Source organism: Podarcis vaucheri (genome assembly GCF_965113315.1).
Source record: "Podarcis vaucheri genome assembly, chromosome: 10".
Taxonomy (NCBI): Eukaryota; Metazoa; Chordata; class Lepidosauria; order Squamata; family Lacertidae; genus Podarcis; species Podarcis vaucheri.
The window spans coordinates 74234886-74257455 of record NC_138748.1 but is presented as its reverse complement, the minus strand read 5'-3'; the positions used below and the strand labels follow the sequence as shown (position 1 = coordinate 74257455).

General features: G+C 45.8%; 2 protein-coding genes across 2 annotated transcripts in view; both read left to right on the top strand.

Moving 5' to 3' along the window:
- The window catches only part of LOC309541252 (uncharacterized protein), a 246014-nt gene that overhangs the window by 62060 nt on the left and 161384 nt on the right, over nucleotides 1–22570 (top strand). Inside the window, exon 3 of the mRNA XM_082238889.1 lies at nucleotides 12536–12680. The gene's annotated coding sequence lies outside the window, so the exon portion shown is untranslated. The remainder of the gene's footprint in view (nucleotides 1–12535; nucleotides 12681–22570) is intronic.
- The window catches only part of LOC309541304 (uncharacterized protein), a 118446-nt gene that overhangs the window by 14363 nt on the left and 81513 nt on the right, over nucleotides 1–22570 (top strand). The gene's annotated exons all lie outside the window — the stretch shown is intronic.

Sequence of the window (22570 nt, the reverse complement as noted above, 5' to 3'; positions counted from 1 at the left end):
TTGGCAGAGTGATTTTGACTGGATTACTTGAGAGATTATGGAGGACAGAGGAGGGGTGATGGAGTCCTAGAGAAATTGAGCAAATATATTGTAGTGAAGAAGACATGCCCCCCCCCTTCCGTAACAGTCTGCCATGATGGATTCTGGAGTCAAGAAATCCGCCCTTTCCAGTGATCTCTCAGGCTGGCCAGGAAAAGGCAGGGAGCCGGAATCGCCAGGCATCCGGATGGACAGACTTGTAATGTTGCCAAAACATGAACTCGGAGTCTGATCTGATTTCCAGGTACAACGCATTTTGTGACGCAGCCGGGGATGTTTTTGGGGTGCTCTCTCAGTGACGGGGGGAAGCTACTTTCTGAGGGTGTCCAAATTGCAACGCGCTTTACTTCTGGGCTGCTTCACTCCTCGCATTGGGGGGGGGGGGGCTCTGCGCGCAAACAGATCAACAGCTGCCTTGTTTTATTCCTGGCCTCATTTTGTTACCTCTGACGGAGACAGATGTGATGAATTTTACCTGGGTGTCGGGGCTGTGTGTGCAAAAGCCCAAGCCCCATTTTTTCCGTAACACAGGAGTCACAGAGCCTAACCCGCTACTCAGTGTGCACCAATACGGTCCTAAAACATGGAATGGATCTAAGCTCATGGCGTGGGGTGGGGGAGGGATTTTGCAATGCAAACATTGTAGGGGGGGGGACCCCGCTTTGCAAATGGATTGACGGGATCAACCTTTTCCCGCTCTCCTCATCCCCTGAAGGAAGAAGGGAGGGGGAAAACCTTCCTCTCCTTCGCCCCCCTCAATTTCTCCCTCCCTGGTACATCCTCCTCTCACTCCGCCCCCACAACCCTCAAACCCCCAGTATGTCGCACCTCTTCCTTCTGCTCCTCCTCCTCTCCATCCGGCTTCTGTGAGGGGAGTGAGGGGAATGAGGGGAGAGAACCCCCCTCCCAAACTGCCTGCTTCGCCCGCAAGTGGAGCTTCTACTCCGAATTGCTGCTCTGCTGCGTAGCTCGCGGGGGGGGGCGCTTTCGGAAAGGGGAGGAGGATGGGAAGAGGAGGATCCCCGCCCCCCGTGGATGTTGCAGGAAAGGAATGAGACTCGGGAGCGAGGACAAAGAGGTAAAGGGGTCGCGGGGGGGGAGGAGAGGGGAGAAAAGGACCCAGAGACCCCCGCCAGCTCCCCAAAGCGCCTTTCGTGGGCCCCATGGGAAGGGCCTGGATCCCTGCACGTGTGCTGCGAAGGGGGCTTTCCTTGGCCCCTTAGGCGCCTTGGCAGCGGCAGACATAACCCTAACCATATAAGGCGCCAAGGAGGGGGGCTCTGGGTGCAGGGGAGACTCTGGGACAGAGGGAGGGAGTCGAGGAAGTGGGGAGGGGGAGCATCCTTGGGGCAGGGAAGGGCAGCATGGGGGGGGAGGAAGACCAGTCTTTGGGGAGACTTCTCCAGGGTGGCTCCTGCGGGGATTCTCTGGAGGGGCCGCCTTGGCTTCTCCCTCCCTCCCAGGAATCGGCCACCCCTTCAAGGCAACCAGAGGGATCCCTGGAAAGTGGGGGGGTCATGTCCCCCCTCCCCTCCTTCCTGCAACCTCCATCCTCTTCCCACCCCATAAGCCCCTGCCCTGTCCAGGAAGAGACTACGAGGCTCTCGGCAGGAAATTGAAGCAACTAAATGCACAAATTGTCATCTCGTCTGTCCTCCCAGTTGAACGACGTGGCCCAGGGAGAGAGGGGAAAATAGTGGAAGTGAACAGCTGGCTTCGCAAATGGTGTAAACAGGAACGGTTTGGATTCTTAGATCACGGACTGCAGTTTCTTGAAGATGGACTTCTGGCAAGTGATGGGCTGCACCTCACAACGGTTGGGAGAAATGTTTTTGCCAAAAATCTCAGAAACCTCATCAGGAGGGCTTTAAACTGACTAATGTGGGGGAGGGAGACAGTGCTCCTGAAGGTAGGAGTCTATCAATTAATGAAGATGATCATCCAAATGTCATAGACCAAATGGAGCAAACAGCACGCGGACCTAGTGGTGGGAGGAAAAAATCCTTAAATAAGAGACACGGGGGAATGATTAATGGACTTCAATGTCTCTACACTAATGCGCAAAGCATGGGAAATAAACAAGATGAGCTTGAGCTCTTGGTACAGCAAACTAAATATGACATAATAGGCATCACTGAAACCTGGTGGGATAAGTCCCACGATTGGAATGTAATAATGGGGGGATACAATCTATTTCAGAGAAACAGACCAGACAAGAAAGGAGGAGGAGTGGCGTTATATGTCAGGGATGTGTATACCTGTGAAGAAATCCAAGATTTAGAACCTCAAAGCCAAAGTGAGAGCATTTGGGTCAAAATTAAGGGAGAGAAGAATAACAGAGACCTCATTGTGGGAGTTTACTATAGATCCCCAAGCCAAACGGAGGACATAGATGATGCCTTCCTGGAACAGATGGCCAAGCATGCAAAAGGAAGGGAGATAGTAGTAATGGGGGACTTCAATTACCCGGATATTTGTTGGACGACAAACTCAGCCAAGAGCATAAGGTCAAACAGATTCCTCACTGGCCTTGCAGACAACTTCATTGTCCAGAAAGTGGGAGAAGCAACAAGAGGAACAGCCATTTTAGATCTGGTCCTAACCAATGTTGATGACCTGGTTAGTGGGGTAGATGTGGAAGGATCATTAGGCGCGAGTGATCATGCTCTTCTGAAGTTTACTATACAGCGGAAAGGAGCAGCCAAGCATACTAGGACTCAATTTCTTGACTTTAAGAAAGCCGACTTCATAAAACTTAGGGAAGTGCTGGGTGAGATCCCATGGACAGCAATACTAAAAGGAAAGGGAGTTCATGATGGCTGGGAGTTTGTTAAGAGGGAGATAGTAAAAGCACAACGACAGGCAATACCAATGAGACGGAAACGTGGAAGGTGCCTAAAGAAGCCAGGGTGGCTATCTAAAGAACTTTTAACTGAATTAAGATTAAAAAAGGATGTGTACAAAAAATGGAAAAGGGGAGAAACCACCAAAGAGGAATTCAAACAAATAGCCAGCACGTGTAGACACAAAGTCAGAAAAGCTAAAGCACAGAATGAACTCAGGCTTGCTAGAGAGGTTAAAAGCAACAAAAAAGGCTTTTATGGGTATGTTCGTAGCAAAAGGAAGAACAAAGAAACAGTGGGGTCACTCAGAGGAGAAGATGGTGAAATGCAAACAGGGGACACAGAAAGGGCTGAACTACTCAATGCCTTCTTTGCCTCAGTCTTCTCCGATAAAGAAAACAATGCCCGACCTGAAGAATTTGGAGCAAATGATTCAGCAAAGGAAACACAGCCCAGAATAACTAAGGAGATAGTACAAGAATATTTGGCTAGTTTAGATGTATTCAAGTCTCCAGGGCCAGACGAACTGCATCCAAGAGTATTAAAAGAACTGGCAGATGTGATCTCAGAACCACTGGCAGTCATCTTTGAGAATTCCTGGAGAACAGGCGAAGTCCCGGCAGACTGGAGGAGGGCAAATGTTGTCCCTATTTTCAAAAAGGGGAAAAGAGAGGACCCAAATAATTACCGCCCAGTCAGTCTGACATCAATACCAGGGAAGATTCTGGAACAGATCATTAAGCAAACAGTCTGTGAGCACCTAGAAAGGAATGCTGTGATCACCAATAGTCAGCATGGATTTCTGAAAAATAAGTCATGTCAGACTAACCTGATCTCGTTTTTTGACAGAATTACAAGCCTGGTAGATGAAGGGAACGCAGTGGATGTAGCCTACCTTGATTTCAGCAAGGCATTTGACAAGGTGCCCCATGATATTCTTGTAAAGAAGCTGGTAAAATGCGGTCTTGACTATGCTACCACTCAGTGGATTTGTAACTGGCTGACTGCCCGAACCCAAAGGGTGCTCATCAATGGTTCCTCTTCATCCTGGAGAAGAGTGACTAGTGGGGTGCCACAGGGTTCTGTCTTGGGCCCGGTCTTATTCAACATCTTTATCAACGACTTGGATGATGGACTCAAGGGCATCCTGATCAAATTTGCAGATGACACCAAACTAGGAGGGGTGGCTAACACCCCAGAGGACAGGATCACACTTCAAAACGACCTTGACAGATTAGAGAACTGGGCCAAAACAAACAAGATGAATTTTAACAGGGAGAAATGTAAAGTATTGCACTTGGGCAAAAAAAATGAGAGGCACAAATACAAGATGGGTGACACCTGGCTTGAGAGCAGTACATGTGAAAAGGATCTAGGAGTCTTGGTTGACCACAAACTTGACATGAGCCAACAGTGTGACGCGGCAGCTAAAAAAGCCAATGCAATTCTGGGCTGCATCAATAGGAGTATAGCATCTAGATCAAGGGAAGTAATAGTGCCACTGTATTCTGCTCTGGTCAGACCTCACCTGGAGTACTGTGTCCAGTTCTGGGCACCACAGTTCAAGAAGGACACTGACAAACTGGAACGTGTCCAGAGGAGGGCAACCAAAATGGTCAAAGGCCTGGAAACGATGCCTTATGAGGAACGGCTAAGGGAGCTGGGCATGTTTAGCCTGGAGAAGAGGAGGTTAAGGGGTGATATGATAGCCATGTTCAAATATATAAAAGGATGTCACATAGAGGAGGGAGAAAGGTTGTTTTCTGCTGCTCCAGAGAAGCGGACACGGAGCAATGGATCCAAACTACAAGAAAGAAGATTCCACCTAAACATTCGGAAGAACTTCCTGACAGTAAGAGCTGTTCGACAGTGGAATTTGCTGCCAAGGAGTGTGGTGGAGTCTCCTACTTTGGAGGTCTTTAAGCAGAGGCTTGACAACCATATGTCAGGAGTGCTCTGATGGTGTTTCCTGCTTGGCAGGGGGTTGGACTCGATGGCCCTTGTGGTCTCTTCCAACTCTATGATTCTATGATTCTATGATTCTATGATTCTAAGAGGGGAGAGGCCTTCTCAGAAGCAGCTCTTTGTTTCCCCAATCCCACCCAGGAAGCAGCCAGAAACCTTTTCCTCTCTCTCAGGCTTCCATCTTTAAGAGTCTTTTCCACTGCCTGGTGCATTGAGTATGAGAATAATGTACACCTCATAACAATTGATCCCACCACCTGCTCTCAGCAGAAAGGAAACTCCCTTATCAGCTAAAATGTTCCAGCTAGAGAAAACACCAGCTTTGTATCACACAGAGTAAAACCACCAGAACCTTCTTGAAGCAATAGACCAGGAATGATTGATCTCTCTACATTAGATCAGTACTTTTCTATGCCTGAAAAATGCAACTAAGTCACTTTAAAGGTTTGAATTGTGCTTGGAAATGTGCTGGGAGCCAAGGAAGATCCTTTAGGACCAGTGTTATGTGGTTTCCGCGGCTGCTCCCATTTACTAGTCCAGCTGCCGCATTCTGGATTAGTTGCAGTTTCTTAGTCACCTTCAAAGGTAGCCCCATGTAGAACACATGACAGTAGTCCAAACTAGAGATAACCAGAGCATGCGCCACTCTGGTGAGACAGTCCGAGGGCAGGGAGGGTCTCATCCGGTGTACCAGATGGAGCTGGCAGACAGCTGCTCTGGACACAGAACTGACCTACACCTCCATGCACAGCTGTGAGTCCAAAATGCCCCCCAGGCTGTGCACCTGGTCCTTTAGGGCCACAGTTACCCCATTCAGAACCAGGGAATCCTCCACATCTGACTGTCGTCCAGGGACAGTACTTCTGTCTTGTCAGGATTCAGCCTCAATCTGTTAGCTGCCACCCATCCTCAAATCACCTCTAGGCACCAACACAGAGCATTCACCGCCTTCACTGGTTCCAATTTAAAAGAGAGGAAGAGCTTGGTATCACCCACATACTGGTGAACACCCAATCCAAACCCCTGATGATCTCTCCCAGCAGCTTTGTATAAATACTTAAAAGCATGGGGGAGAGGATGGAGTTCTGAGGCACCCCACAAGGGAGCACCCAGGGCTCAGAGCACTCATCACCTAACACCACTTTCTGGACATGGCCCAGGAGGAAGGAGGGGAGCCACTGCATAGTAATTTCCCCAGCTCCCCTAGAGGGTCCAGAAGGATACCATGGTCAAAGGTCTCCAAAGCTGCTGAGAGATCCAGCAGAACCAGGAAACAGCTTTCCTCTCAATATCTATCCCATTGGAGATAATCAGCCAGGGCAGTTCAAGTCCCATGATGAGGCCTGAATCCCCATTGGAAGGACCATGGTGGCAGGAGCTTTCCTGGTCCTGCAGCCCACAAAAGCTTCAGCCACAATACTTTTATTAACTTTCTTTTTTAAAAAATAATATTTATTGAAAATTTTAAACAATAAACAAACAAAGATAAACATACAGAACAAAAGAGCAAAGCATAAGATAAAGAAAAAAAGAAAAAAGATAACATCCACTGTCTAACATCAAATTTTCAAAAAAAATTGACCTCCTCACATCTCCCATTCCTGCGTTCCCAATTATAAATTTATAAGCAGCAATTTATCACCTTGTTTCAATACTTATATTGTAGTTTTCAAATATTATGTATCCATCCTTACATATTTTTATCATATATTTAAAAACCTAATCTTAACATAATATTACTCCAAATTAGTTCTTTTTTCTTAAATATCACTTATTCTCATATTTCTTACGGTTCAGTTATTGGTACCATGTCATTTTCTATCCTGCATCTTTTTAACATTCATGCAGCTTATAATGTTTTTGCAAATAGTCCTTAAACTTTTTCCAGTCCTCTTCCACTGTCTCTTCTCCCAAGTCTCGAATTCTGCCAGTCATTTCTGCCAATTCCATGTAGTCTATCAGTTGCGTCTGCCATTCTTCCAGCGTAGGCAAATCCTGGGTCTTCCAATGTTTTGCAATAAGAATTCTTGCTGCTGTTGTTGCATACAAAAAAAGAGTTTGATCCTTCTTTAACACCCTCTATCCTACTATGCCCAAAAGGAAAGCCTCTGGTTTCTTAGGGAAGGTATACTTAAATACCTTTTTCAGCTCATTATAAATCATTTCCCAGAAGGCCTTAACCCTTGGGCACGTCCACCAGAGGTGAAAGAAAGTCCCTTCAGTTTCCATGCATTTCCAACATTTGTTATCAGGCAGATCGTATATTTTTGCGAGCTTGACTGGAGTCATGTACCACCGGTATATCATTTTCATAATATTTTCTTTCAAGGCATTACATGCCGTAAATTTAACACCGGTGGTCCACAAACGTTCCCAGTCAGCAAACATAATGTTATACCCAATGTCCTGTGCCCATTTAATCATAGCTGATTTGACCGTTTCATCCTGTGTATTCCATTTTAACAGCAAGTTATACATTCTTGAAAGTACCTTAATTTTAGGTTCTAGCAGTTCTGTTTCTAATTTTGATTTTTCCACCTGGAAACCTATTTTTTTGTCCAAATTGAAAACCTCCCTAATCTGAGCATAATGTAGCCAATCTCGCACTTTATCCTGTAATTTCTCAAAACTCTGCAATCTCCAAGTATCTCCAACTTTTTCTACTATTTCCCAATACTTCGGCCATTTGGCCTCCATATTGAGTCTTTTCGGGGCCTTAGCTTCCATTGGTGACAACCACCTTGGGGTCTTACTTTCTAGTAAGTCTTTGTATTTTATCCAGAGATTTAATATTGCTTTCCTGACAATATGGTTCTTGAAGGCCTTATGCACTTTTACCTTGTCGTACCACAAATATGCATGCCATCCAAAAGTGTTATTAAACCCTTCCAGATCCAAAACATCAGTCTTCTCTAGAAGCAGCCAGTCTTTCAACCAGCAGAAAGCTGCTGATTCATAATACAACCTTAAGTCTGGCAGGGCAAACCCCCCTCTTTCCTTTGCATCGGTTAATATTTTGAATTTTATTCTGGGCTTTTTGCCCTGCCAGACAAATTTAGAAATATATTTCTGCCACCTCCTGAAACACTCCACCCTGTCCACAATCTGTAGGTTCTGAAACAAAAACAGCATTTTTGGCAATACATTCATCTTTATAGCAGCAATTCGGCCCAACAAGGAAAGCTTCAATCTTGACCAGCTTTCTAAATCCTTTTTAATTTCTGACCAACACTTTTCATAATTGTCCTTAAATAAATTCAAATTTTTAGCAGTCATGTTAACCCCTAAGTATTTCACCTTTTTAACCACATTTAAATCTGTCTCTTTCTGAAACCTTTCTGATTCCAAAGTTGTCATGTTCTTTTCCAAAACCTTAGTTTTTTGCTTGTTTGATTTAAATCCAGCCACCTGACCAAAATCATGAATCAATTCTAAAACCCTTTTCGTACTAGATTCTGGCTTCTGTAGTGTCAAAACAAAGTCATCTGCAAAAGCTTTAAGTTTGTACTGTTTAGCTCCGACCTGAATTCCTTCAACCAACCGGTCCCCTCTGATCATATTCAAGAGCACCTCCAGGACTGAGATAAATAACAGAGGGGATAGAGGGCAACCTTGTCGTGTTCCTTTTTCAATCTTGAACTCTTCTGTCACCACATTGTTAACTATCAGTTTAGCTTTTTGTTCTGAATAAATTGCCTCTATACCACTCTCAAACCCCCGTCCCACTCGCATCCCTTCAAGGTTTTTCTTCATAAACTTCCATGAAATATTATCAAAGGCCTTCTCCGCATCTATAAAAATCAACACTGCTTTTGTATTTATGTTCATTTGCAAGAGTTCCAAGATATCAATGATGTTCCTAGTGTTATCACTCAAATGTCTACCTGGGAGAAAGCCTGCCTGATCTTTATGAATCACCTCATTTAACACTCTTTTGAATCTATTTGCCAAAATGTCTGCAAAGATTTTATAATCCACATTTAAAAGGGAGATGGGACGGTAGTTCTTAAGTTGTGTCTTTTCAGTTTCCAATTTGGGTATCAATGTGATGAACGCTTCTTTCCATGATTCCGGTGCCCTCTTCCCCTCCATAATCTCATTGCAAACCTCCATTAATGCTTGTTTCAAATAATCTTTCAATATCTTATAATATTTGGAGGTAAGCCCATCTGGCCCTGGAAACTTGCCCAGTTGCATGTTCTGAATGGCACCTTCAATCTCTTCTTGTGTTATTTTAAGATTCAGAATTGTCCTGTTTTCTTGAGACAGTTTTGGTAGTCCATTCCTTCTTAAAAATTGGTCTATCTCAATCTCATTTTGCGGCCCTTGCATATAGAGTTGTTTAAAGTATCTCTGGAAGCACTTTCTGATTTCCACAGGGTTCTGGATATTTCTTCCTTCAATCTCTAGGTTGGTAACTGTGTTCAGTTTTTGTCTCTTTTTCAGTTGCCATGCTAGCAGCTTCCCACATTTATTTGCAGATTCAAATGTCCTTTGTTTCATTAGCTTAATCTTCCACTCAACTTCCTGATTTATCAATTTAGAATACTGCGCTTGGTAAAGTTTAATTTCTCTCAGAATCTCCTGTGACTTTGGTTTTGATCTCAGCTTTTTCTCACACTCCTTTATTTTCTCCAAAATCTTATCCTTTTTGTCATTTGTTGCTCTTTTCTTTATTGTATTCTGTTGTATCAGAAACCCCCTCATAACAGCTTTACTTGCATCCCAGATTACTCTTTTTTCCACTGTAGTATTCAAGTTTATTTCAAAGTAGTCCTTCAAAGTCTTTTGGGCCTTTTGGATAATCCCCTGATCTCTTAACAAGGTGTCATTCATCCTCCATCTGAAAGCGCCGGTTGGAGTTAGTCTCATATCCATCTTTATTGTGTTATGGTCGGAGCAGGTTTTTGGGCAGATTTCCACCTTTCTAATCTTAGGAGCCAGTCCTCTAGTTATCCATATCTGGTCGATTCTCGTCCATGTCAGTTGGGCTTCAGAAAAGAATGTTCCTTCTCTACCTAGGGGGTTCTTTGTCCTCCAGATGTCAATCAAGTCCATATTATCCGTTAGTTCGAAAAAAGTCTTAGGTAGTCTACCGTCTTTTGTTATATTCTGACCTTGTGACTTATCCATGTTTGTGGAAACCACCCCATTCATATCCCCCATCATAATGATGTTACTATAGTCCAGATAGTCCAGCATTGTCTCATGCAGTCTCTTGTAGAATTCCGATTTCCCCTCATTTGGTGCATAAATTCCCAATATCAAAAATTTTTCACCCTGAGTTTGTATCTCAATTGCCATAATTTTTCCTTGCTCGTCTTTAAATAGAAATTTTGGTGATAGGCTCTCCTTTGCATATATCACCACTCCTCTTTTCTTGACTCGATCCGATGAAATAAATTATTGGCCTAGTCTCTTGTTGATTAGTACTTTTCTGTGGAGCCTAGTCACGTGCATTTCCTGCAAGCAAATAATGTCCAATTGTTCTTTCTTTAATAAATGAAATATCCTTCTCCTTTTTTCCGGGGAATTACACCCATTAATATTCCAACTAAGAAGCTGCAGAGACATCATGGGCAAATCTGTTATTACTTTGGTGGTGGCGTCTCTTTCTTCCGGTCTTCAGGCACCAAAGGTGTAGGTACCGCCAATGGCCCAGGCCCTGGAATTCCTGGAATCCCTTTTTGAAGGTCTCCTCCGTAGGCACTCAAAAATTGTTCTTTGTCCTCGGCTGTCTTAATTTTCACTTTCTTCCCTCTGAATGTAAAGGAAAGTCCTTGAGGAAATTCCCACCTAAAAGGAATTGAATTACTCCTCAGCAATTTTGCTAACTCTGTGTAGGTAGCTCTAAGGTCCAAAAGTTGTTTCGGGATATCTTTGTAAATTTCTGCCTTCCTATCCTGAATTTCAAGTGATTTTTGGTAATGTAGGCTCAATATTTTATCTCTTTCCTCCTTGGATCCCAAAATAATTAAACAGTCTCTGGGCTTGTCCTTCCTTACAACTTTTCCGAGTCTGAAAGCCGTCACAATTTTAAAGTCCTTATCTTCTTCCAAGGGCCAAAACTTAGAAAATTCTTTTGTCAAGTACTGAATTAAGTCCCCTTGTTCAAGTTCTGGAATTGACCTCAGTCTCAAATTATTTTCCCTACTGCGTTGTTCTAACATAGACAGATAGGCCTGCTGTTCACCAACCTGCTTGTGCAATGGTTTTACCTCCTCCTTTAATGCCTCTGCTTTTTGGTTAGCTTCCTCAGCTAACTTGCGATTTTCTGTGGTGGATTCAAATAGTTTCCCAATTGATTGTGCATTCAGAGCAACTTGTTCAGTTAATTTATTAACACTGGCTGTAGTTTGGTCAATCTTAGCCGATTGCTCGTCGGCTTTTTTATCCAATTTTTCTAGTTTTTCAAAGATTTTTTCTAATACTGAAGCAGATTCTCCTGCAGCCATACCTTCCAACAAAGTTTGCTCAGTTCCTTCCTCTTGTGTCCCCAAAATAGCAGGAACAGATGATCTATGCAGCTGTGAAGTTAGGGTCAGAGTTGTTTGTTTAGCTTTAGCTTTAGCCGCTCTTGTTTTCCCAGTGCCACTCATTCCACTTCTGTCTACGTGCCAAGGTCAAATTATGTATGGTCCCCTCAAAATCTTTAATAAATATTTTATATTAAAAAAAAATATGTATGGTCCCATGGGAATCCACAAGTCCAGAGAATAAACAAATAAGATAGGAGAAAAGAGGATAAAACAAGTCCCAGAAAGTTATAAATCCAAAGTCCTCTAGGGGGAGTTCAAACATACCTTGAGGGAAATAGCAAGTTTGCTAATCATGGAAAGTTATTTCAAAGTTACAAAACTTTTAAAGCAACGTCCATACAGCCACAATTTCCTACGGTCTTTCCTTAAATTCAGCAGAGTTAATCTTTGGGGCAAAACACTGTCTCCAAAGAGTGCCAGAAACAATGTTTCAGTATGACAGTTCAAGTAACACTCAGATGTAGCAGTTCAAACTAACAAAATAGCAAAGTCCAAAAACTGACAGTTCCACCGATCTAGCAGTTCGAATACTTGGGAATCTTAACAAATTTGTAAGTCCACAGGGAGAGGTAAAACAAAGTCCATAGCCAAAAAAGAAAAAGAGAGCGGAAAGTTAGGTCGTTAATCCCAATAGAAACAACTAAAAGAGATGCACGGGTTGCCGATTGTATCACCACTTCAAAGGCGCCAGATCAAAGTCTTCTGTTTTCCTTGTTCCACATCGGAGAGACTTTGATACACAGGTCTGAGCTCATCTCTCCGCCTGAAACTTCTGTGTTAGCAGCAATGGAAGCCTGGGCAGTGTGTTTGGGGGTCCTGGGCTGCCTAGACAACTAGACCCCCTTCTCAGCCTGGCTGATATGGTCCCAAGGAAAGCAGAGCAGTATGTTTGACACCAGCTTGGCTGCAGGAGTTGAATGAAGAAAGTGTGCAGGACACCATCCAACCGTCTTAGAGACTCCACTCAAGATTTGTGTAGGTTTTCCTCCATAGCATTTTCTTCTCCTGAAGATAAGTCATGAGGCAGCAAAGTTTAGGATCAGAGTTTTCCTTCTCAATGGGCTCCCTTCCCTTTCCTCTGCAGGATGGGCAGAATCTGCCTTCTTGACTGTGGGCTTCACTGTTCTTCTCATCCTCTCCATCCACCAGGGCCTGCCTTCACCTGCAGCAGAATTCCCCAACCCACCAAGGATTTGAGACCCATCAGCTATCCTCACCTGGTTTAGCCGGCCGGTTGAAGCTGTTTCTGGGATTGTGGCCCCTGTTGCATGCTGACAGCTTCTGGAAGCCACAGGTGAGAGCTGAGTGCAGGGTGGGGACCAGTGGTGGATAGATTACCCCATAAGGTGCATGACATTTCCCCCACCAAAGGTACCGCCGCTCCTCTAAAACCCCAAGACATTGTATAATTATGGTACGTAAGACAAATCAGGAAAAAATTCTTGTCTCCAGAGATAACACAACTTCAGCGCATCAATGAATCAATACCATATATTCAAGGCTGAAGTTTCCACTAAGTACAGTTATCCCTTTGCCTTGAATATCCAGCTTTGAAAGTGCCAGATTAGGATAGTTCTGTATCAGCAGAGGGGCACAAGATCAGGCAGGACATCAACATTATAAAGAACCATTGGGGTGGGTGTTTCCGTCTGAGATTCCCATTTGCCATCTGCTTCTCCTGCTCTCTCCATTCAATGTGTGGCATGTAGACGGAGGTCCATCTCTAAGAACAGGAGCTTCCCTGAGCACCCATTCAGCTGACCCCAAGCACCAAGCCTGGTCACTAGTTCTCTGACTGACCCAGACCACAGTCCCTGGAGAAGATGTAGACCTTGGTCTCACATAAAGTCCACTTGGACCTCCTGAGGCCAATGGGACTGTGCAGGTGATTCATTAAGAGACAGGGGTGGATGGAGGATTATGATGCAGAGGATGGGGAATGTCCAAAGGAATCATGAACCAGAGAAAGAGAGGACTGTTTCTTGGACAGAGAGCAGCTGTATTTCCTGTGAGGAAACAATTGATTTGGAAAGGCTGTATTCCAAGATCATGCTGCTTTATTAATGATGATTGAGGATTACGAAAGGTTGCTGATGCATAACTATCATTTGACATCATTGCATCTTCATTTCATAAAAACTGGGAACATGGGTAGGAGGCAGGGGAATATAGGAAATGTTGAAATAAGAAAAGCTGCTAATGGCGTTTGATGTGCTCTCTTTCCCTTTCTTCTCTTCCTTGAAACCAAAATAGGATTTCCTTTCCGCCCATTCTGAAGAAGGTGATACAGAAGACAGTCAGAATTCTGGGAGATGGGGAACCTTTCGTTTCATTAGGAATAGCCATTAAAAAGTGTGAAATGTGGAATATGCTTCACTGAATGAGCACACATATCTCACATCAATGAACTCAAACGGGAGAAACCATTTAAAGGTATGGAGAGTGGAAAAAGTTTCACTGATAGTGGAAAACTTAGAAGACATCAGCGGACTCACATGGGCAAGAAACGATTTCAATGCACAGAGTGTGGAAAGAACTTCAGTCAGAGGGGACACTTAAATTTACATCAACGGACACATACAGGTGAGAAACCTTTTAAATGTATGGAGTGTGGAAAGAGCTTCAGTCAGAATGGAAACCTTAGAAAATATGAACAGACGCACACAGGGGAACAACCTTTTAAATGCATGGAGTGTGGAAAGAGCTTCAGTCAGAGTGGACAGCTCAATAAACACCATTGGACTCACACAGGAGAAAAAGCATTTGAATGTATGGAGTGTGGAAGGAGCTTCAGTTTCAATGGAAACCTTAGAAGACATCAACAGACTCACACAGGGCAGAAACCATTTAAATGCATGATTTGCGGAAGGAGCTTCAGTTTCAATGCAACCCTTAAAAGACATCAATGGATTCACACAGGGGAGAAACCATTTAAATGCATGGAGTGCGGAAAGAGCTTTAGTGATAATGGAACACTTAGAAGACATCAACGGACTCACACAGGGGAGAAACCATATAAATGCATGGAGTGCGGAAAGAGCTTCAGTGACAGTTCAAGACTCCATTTACATCGACGAACACACACAGGGGAGAAACCATATAAATGTATGGAGTGCGGAAAGAGCTTCAGTCACAGTGGACACCTCAATATACATCAACGGACTCACACGGGAGAAACCATTTATATGTATGGAGTGCGGAAAGAGCTTTAGTGATAATGGAAACCTTAGAAGACACAAACGAACTCACACAGGAGAGAAACCATTTAAATGTTTGGAGTGCGGAAAGAGCTTTAGTGACAATGGTAAACTTAGAACGCATCAACAGACTCACACAGGAGAGAAACCATTTAAATGCCTGGAGTGTGGAAAAAGCTTCAAGCGGAGTGGACAGCTCAGTAAACACCATTGGACTCACACAGGAGAAGAAACATTTGAATGTATGGAGTGTGGAAGGAGCTTCAGTTTCAATGGAAACCTTAGAAGACATCAACAGACTCACACAGGGGAGAAACCATATAAATGTACGGAGTGTGGAAAGAGCTTCAGTCAAATTGCGCACCTTAGAACACATCAACGGACTCGCACAGGAGAGAAACCATTCAAATGCATGGAGTGTGGAAAGAGCTTCAGTCAGATTGGAAACCTTAAATTACATCAACGGACTCACACGGGTGAAAAACCATATAAATGTATGGAGTGTGGAAAGTATTTCAGTCAGAGTGCACACCTTAGAACACATCAACAGATTCACACAGGGGAGAAACCATTCAAATGTATGGAGTGCGGAAAGAGCTTCAGTGACAGTTCAAGACTCCATTTACATTGACGAACACACACAGGGGAGAAACCATATAAATGTATGGAGTGCGGAAAGAGCTTCAGTCAGAGTGGGCACCTCAATATACATCAACGGACGCATACAGGGTTGAGATCATTTTAATGAATGGAGTGCGGAAACGTTTCAGTAAGAGTGAAAATCTTAGAGGAAGACATCTACAGACACAGGGGGGAAAGCACTTATGGCTTCAGTCAGAGTGAAACCCTTGATTTACGTCAACAAACTCACACAAGAGACAAACCACATAAATGTCAAGAAGAACTTTAAGGGTAGAGGTTCAGTCCTATTGGAAGTCCTACATCAACAGAGCCAGTGTGGTGTAGTGGTTCAGAGTGATAGACTTGTAATCTTGGGAACCAGGTTCGCGTCTCCCCTCCTCCACATGCAGCTGCTGGGTGACCTTGGGCCAGTCACACTTCTCTGAAGTCTCTCAGCCCCACTCACCTCACAGAGTGTTTGTTGTGGGGGAGGAAGGGAAAGGAGAATGTTAGCCACTTTGAAACTCCTTCGGGTAGTGATAAAGCGGGATATCAAACCCAAACTTTTCTTCTTCTTCACGGTCAGGAGTAACTTTAAGAGCTGACGCCCTACAAACCAACAACAAACTCAAAGACGAGAAGCAGTTTAGATGAAAACATCGCAGAAAGTGCTTTAGTTACAATGGAGTTTTTATGAAACATCTAGGGAGATCTAAAGGGGAGAACCCATTTAGATGTATGGAGTGCTTATATGTAAAACTCTATAGTCATGAAATAATGAAGGTAATGTCTCACAACAGTGATTATAATTTTATATGTAAAGTTCATTTTGATAGAGAGGGGGAATCTAGATTGCTGGTGATGAGGATCAGGGCTTTGTAAAGCAATTGATATTGCAATACACCGTGAATCACAGTGTGTGTTTCTGGGATATGCCTGGAAGCAGGAGGCAGAAAGTTTTTCTTCGTGAAGCCCCTGCAGATGCCGAGTTGCTGACTTCCCACCCAGACGACAGGAAGCGAAAGACACACATCCATTGCCCTGTGTCATTCCAGCCTCTTTCCTTCCTTGCTCCCTTCTGCCGGTGTGTGTTCCTGACCTAGATATCCTGTGTGCTGTATTTTTTTACTGCTGAAACTGGATTTGCTCTCAGGAGCTAAGTTTCATGCCTCACTGGAGACCCAGTGAGAACTGTATGCTTTGAAAGCTCAGTAAACTATTACTGAAGAAGTCTTGCTGCCTCTATGTGTGTTTTTGACCTCAGTGTGGGACTTGCTCTACATGTGGCCCCTACCCTGCTGCTACTTGGCTCATGCCCTGGAGTTGCTCTACTCAAACATTCAAGACGGTTTTTGCATGATCTCCAAAAACGGCTTCTTCACCATAACTTTGTCCATGACTTGTGGCTGCCAGGAGGGCCATATGGAGTCCTGCAGGCTTCCACTGTGCACCCCTGCTCCCTCCGGACATGGAAACGTCCTCTCCGCCCTCCTTGGCTGGCTTAGCAGAGTAATCGCAGCGGCATGAAGCGAACGCAGTGTGTGGGTAATAATGTCAGACTTGACGCAGCTTGTCTTGCTTATCTCCAAGACTTTATTCGTGCACTAAAACAGCTCATAAATTTCCTGGTGAGAGAGTAGGCATTTTCTCTCTCGCCTTCCGTCCGGGCAAACACAGACTAAAACACTCAGAGTAAAACCCCTCCCGAATGTGTCTGTAACCACGCCTCAAGAATGTGAGACGTCATTCAGAACTCTTTAACCCTGTAAGTTCTGAAACCCTTAACACCCCCTCTCGTCTTGCATCTTGAGGGAAACTGAGGACACCTATTTACAGCCCTCTTTGAGTTCAACTCACCTCCCATTGCCTTTTGCCTCCCACTGGCATCCGTCCCAGGCAATTGTTGAATCCCTTCCACACTCCCAGAATCACACTGTGCGAAACCAACCCACGCACTGGTGACCTGAAACCTCTCCGGTGGAATCCCCTTTGTGGTGTGAGTTGACCGCCGAAGCACAACCTCAGGTGCTCCTCCTGACCCACTGGGATCAGCATGTGTTTCTCCCACCTCAGAAGACTCCCCCTCTGACTTGCTGCGTCTTCGGGCCTTCTGCATTTTGCTAACAGGAGATGAAGGCTCGCTCTTGGGTTCCCTCTTAACCTGTGGAGAAACCCACCCCTGTGCTTGACCCTCTTCAGCAACCTGGTCTTCAGCAACAGGCACCACCTCTGTATCTCCTTCTTCCCTTTCCTCCCCCTCAGAATCAGACAGACACCCTGAGAGAACATCAGGACCATCCCTAGGTCGTGACCAACCACCCTGCTCACAGAACTCAGCATGCTTGCTGACCAGCAGCTTGGTCTGATCACCCTCCGGGTATGCAAACTTCCACCCATTTGTTGCAGGATCATACCCACAGAAGATCATGTCCTGGTACCTTGGACCACCTTCCTTCCGTTGAGCTGTTGGTATTGGCACTGAAGCCCTGCACCCAAACACACGGAAGAAATGCACCTGTGGCTTTTTCTTGTGCAACAGAAAAAACGGTGTGCCACCTACAACGTGATTGTAGGACCTGTTAAAGACAAAGCTGGCAGATTTCCAAGCTTCACTCCAAAAGCTCTGAGGCAGCCCAGAGTCACACAGTAAAACCCTGACAGCTTCAGCCAGTGTTTCACTCCTGTGCTCTGCCACGCCTCTCTCTTGAGGAAACTTAGCACCCGTCACCTGGTGACGAATTCCCTTTTGCTTGAAAAACTCCTTCAGAGCAGACCCAGTGAACTGTGACCCACGGTCACTCTTGAACCCTTGCACTTTGGTGGAGAACCTTAGTTCCGCCTCCGCAACCCAATCCTTAATCAGTTGCGCTGCCTCCCCCTGCGTTTTGAGAGAGAAAGACCATCCATTCTGAGAAAAATCATCTGTTACTGTCAGCACAAACCTGGCCCCACCCAGACTCTTACACTCCATGGGTCCTGCAAGGTCTGTGTGAACAAGCTCAAAAGGTTTTGTGGTTACCCTCTTTATCCCGGGATAACTGCACCTTTGTACCTTTACCTTTCTGCATGCCCTGCACTCTAGGGATTTCCCACATGGTGTGATTCTGCAACCCTTAGTGCAGCTGGGCAACCTCTGAACATCTTCCAAACAGCTGTGAATCGTTCTCCTGTGCCATACATGAACACATGAATCATGGCTGGGAACACTAGCACACTGCGCCTGTGCTCTTCCGGCATTCCCCCCACCCTCTAGAGGTGTTTCCAGAACAAAGAGATTGTTCTTGCATTCCACGTTGACAAGCTGTTTCCCCCCTCTGAAAATGGAACAGGCAGCATTTTCAAAGCAAACTTTGTTCCCTTGCTTTACAAGAGCAGGTACAGATAACAGGCAACAATGCATCTCTGGCACAAGGTAGCACTCCAGCTCCGCCTGCAAAAAGGAAACATAAATATTTGCAACATTAGACACTGGCTTTTGTGACCCATTAGCAAACGTAACAGTTGTCCCAGCTGAAACAGCCCTGCAGTTCTGCAGCCCCCCAGCAGGTGGCGTTCCAATCAGGTGATGACTGCCACCTGAATCCACTATCCACTGCACAGCTGTGTCCCTGCTGGAGTTGTTTTTCAAAGCCGCCAGAGAAGCCGTGAGATGATAACAGTCTCCCTTCTCTGAGTCACGTCCTTCCTTCGCGTTCCCACGCTGGCCTCCTCTCCGAGACTGGTTCCCATGGGAAACGACCTTGGAGACATCCTGCCCGGCCTCTCTGCTCCTCTGTGGACAAGCTCTTTTGAAATGGCTGTTGGACCCACAGAGATAACACCAACGAGTGGAAAAAGCCTGAACAGAGCTCTCATCTGGCTTGGCCCCCCCTCTGCAACCGGTGGAGCTCCCTGCGCCAGACCTGCCCTCTCTGACACACCGTTCCTGTTCGTCCGATAAGCGTCCAGTCACGTACTGGAGAGTCAAATCCTGTGGACTCATCAAAGACAGACACAAATTGTCATAACTTTTGTCCAGAGAGCTGAGCAAAATATAAACCTTCAGCTCCTCTGAGAAGTTGACTTGCAACAGCCTCAACTCATTGAAAACAGAGAGCATCTCAGTAACATGCTGCCTGATGTTCCCACCGGGGCACAGCTTCATCTCAAACAAGCGCCTGGTGGTGTGGATCTTTGCACCAGCCGTGGTCCTGTGGTGCACCCTCTCAAGAGCAGTATAAGCCTCCTGAGCAGTGTCAAGCCCTTCAACCAGGTCTAGCTGGGAACCCTCCAAACTGAGCACTATAGCTCCCAGGGCTTTCTGGTTTTTCCTCTGCGAAGCATGAGCAGCAGCAACCTCCGCAGCCATTGCGCCTGCTGCAGCCCGTAGCGGGGGCCCCTGGGTTGCCTCCCACAGCCCCTTGGCTACCAGCCAGGCCTTCAGCTTCCGGCTCCATTCTTGCCAATTTTGTCCATTTAATTTTTCGAAGGGGACGTTAAATGATTCCTGACCGTCTGCCATCTCCTCCCCCGGGGTTAAGCGTACTCACGTCTGGCAGTAGCTTCCTCCGGCTTCCGGCAGATCAGCCCCTTCTCCCAGCGAGCTTCTCTCAGCCTCAGCAAGCTCTAGCTGGCCCCAGCTTCTTCCAGCTGGCTTCCCCCACACGTGGGACGTTCCTTCTGCAAAGGCTTCAAAGCATTACAAAAGCTCCATAACCTGTCCATGACTTGTGGCCGCCAAGAGGGCCATATGGAGTCCTGCAGGCTTCCACTGTGCACTCCTGCTCCCTCCGGACATGGAAACGTCCTCTCCGCCCTCCTTGGCTGGCTTAGCAGAGTAATCGCAGCAGCATGAAGCGAACGCAGTGTGTGGGTAATAATGTCAGACTTGACGCAGCTTGTCTTGCTTATCTCCAAGACTTTATTCGTGCACTAAAACAGCTCATAAATTTCCTGGTGAGAGAGCAGGCATTTTCTCTCTCGCCTTCCGTCCGGGCAAACACAGACTAAAACACTCAGAGTAAAACCCCTCCCGAATGTGTCTGTAACCACGCCTCAACAATGTGAGACGTCATTCAGAACTCTTTAACCCTGTAAGTTCTGAAACCCTTAACAAACTTCTCCCCACCCCCTGTGTGTTCTGAAGAAAAGTTAAAATACTGTAATTTAATGGGAGATTGTCCCCCAATCCTAATTCCAAGAGGGGGAAGGAGGAGCTGCAAGTACCCAACAGAACATTAAAAACACAGATTGAGGTCAACAGAAAGCAAAGCAAAGCCTACTCCAAGGGAAGCCGCTTCAGCTTCCAGCCTGTCCGCTCCCACAATCGCTGAAGGAGACTTGCCATTTGAGGATGGCAGAGCTGAATGGAAGCGGGCAAGGAAGCCCCACAATCGCTCCTGCTAGAGCAGGGGTAGGTAGCTTAAGGCCTGAGGGCCAGATATGGCCCATTCTCAATCTGGCCTGTGCACGGTCTGGGAATCAGCATGTTTTTCCATGAGTAGAATGTGTCCTTTTATTTAAAATGTATCTCTGGGTTATTTGTGGGGCATAGGAATTCATTCATTCCCCCCCCCCTTCAAATACAGTCCGGCCCACACATGGTCTCAGGGACGGTGGACCGGCCCATGGCTGAAAAAGGTTGCTGACCCGGTGCTAGAGGAATAGGGGCAGTGACCCCTATACTCAAAGGCGATGGCCAAGAAGGAACTCCTCCCCACCCTTGTCACATGCAGCTGGGCTCACTTGCCAGAGCCACCTCGAGGGCCTGAATACATTTCCCTTTTATGTATATGGGAAACGGGGGGGGGGGTGTTCTCGGTTATGTTTCTGTGATTGTTATTAAGAAAATGTATGCTCCCAAAAGTGTAAAGCCTTGGCTCTAACGTGGTCATGTTGATACAAAATCGTACTGTGTAATGCTTTGAATGTGCTACTGAAACAGACTTTGTAAAACTTTGTGCAAAATAGCTGGAACTAAGTGAAACAGTTGCTGTCATGACAGACCCAATATAGAGCACCCCACACTGCCATCCAGTGGCTCCACAGTGAAAAACACACCCATTCATGACTAAGGCACATTTATTGAATAAGCCATTCTTCAAACAAAGTAAGAACCATTCACAAATAAAGACTGACTTCTCCCGGTCCCAATTGTACACAAAGCTGGGAACATCTTAGCACAACATTCTAATTATGGCTTCCAGTGCTGTTGCCTCTGGCATGCCCATTCCTGCAACATCACAAAAGGGACAGCCATTAACAGAATGGGTTCAGCCCAGACACCGGCACCAGGTACTTTGCAAACACATGAATAAGAAAACATGTCAGTGTCACCATCCATTTCAAAAAGGATCCTTAGCTGTAACCTCACGCTGGGGGACCTCCTCTCTGATGTCCTCTGTGACAGAACTACGAGGGCGGGAAAAGGTGGGGTGGACAACCTGTTCTGACATTTATAAAAGTATGGTATTTCTTTTGTTCAGAGTTCCCCCCTTCCTCCCACGTGAGTGCCTTGAGACCCTGCTGCAGAAGGTCTATTAATAAAAGATCAGGGAGGATGCGGGTGGCGCTGTGGTCTATGTGTGAATTTTCAGAGAGACAGGAGAGGATATATTGTTTAATAATATCCTATCTAACTTGTGCTTTGTTGTTGTTTAGTTGTTTAGTCGTGTCCGCCTCTTCATGACCCCATGGACTAGAGCACGCCAGGCACTCCTGTCTTCCACTGCCTCCGCAGTTTGATCAGATTCATGTTTGTAGGTTCGAGAACACTGTCCAACCATCTCGTCCTCTGTCTTCCCCTTCTCCTTGTGCCCTCCATCTTTCCCATCATCAGGGTCTTTTCCAAGGAGTCTTCTCTTCTCCTGAGGTGGCCAAAGTCTTGGAGCCTCAGCTTCACGATCTGTCCTTCCAGTGAGCACTCAGCGCTGATTTCCTTAAGAATGGATATGTTTGATCTTCTTGCAGTCCATGGGACTCTCAAGAGTCTCCACCAGCATCAGCGCTAGGAAGTACTATAACTTAGCAGAGTTTTGCATTCCCCTTTTAAACTCCCAGTCACCACTCTAGCTGCCACATTCTGGATTAATTGCAGTTTCCGGGTCACCTTCAAAGGTAGCCCCACGTAGAGCGCATTGCAGTAGTCCAAGCAGGAGATAACCAGAGCATGCACCACTCTGGAGAGACAGTCTGTGGTCTCAGCCTGCGTACCAGATGGAGCTGGTAGACAGCTGCCCTGAACACAGAATTAACCTGTGCCTCCATGGACAGCTGTGAGTTCAAAATGACTCCCAGGCTGCACACCTAGTCCTTCAGGGGCACAGTTACCCCATTCAGGACCAAGGAGTCCTCCACACCATCCTGCCCCTTATCCCCCCAAAACAGT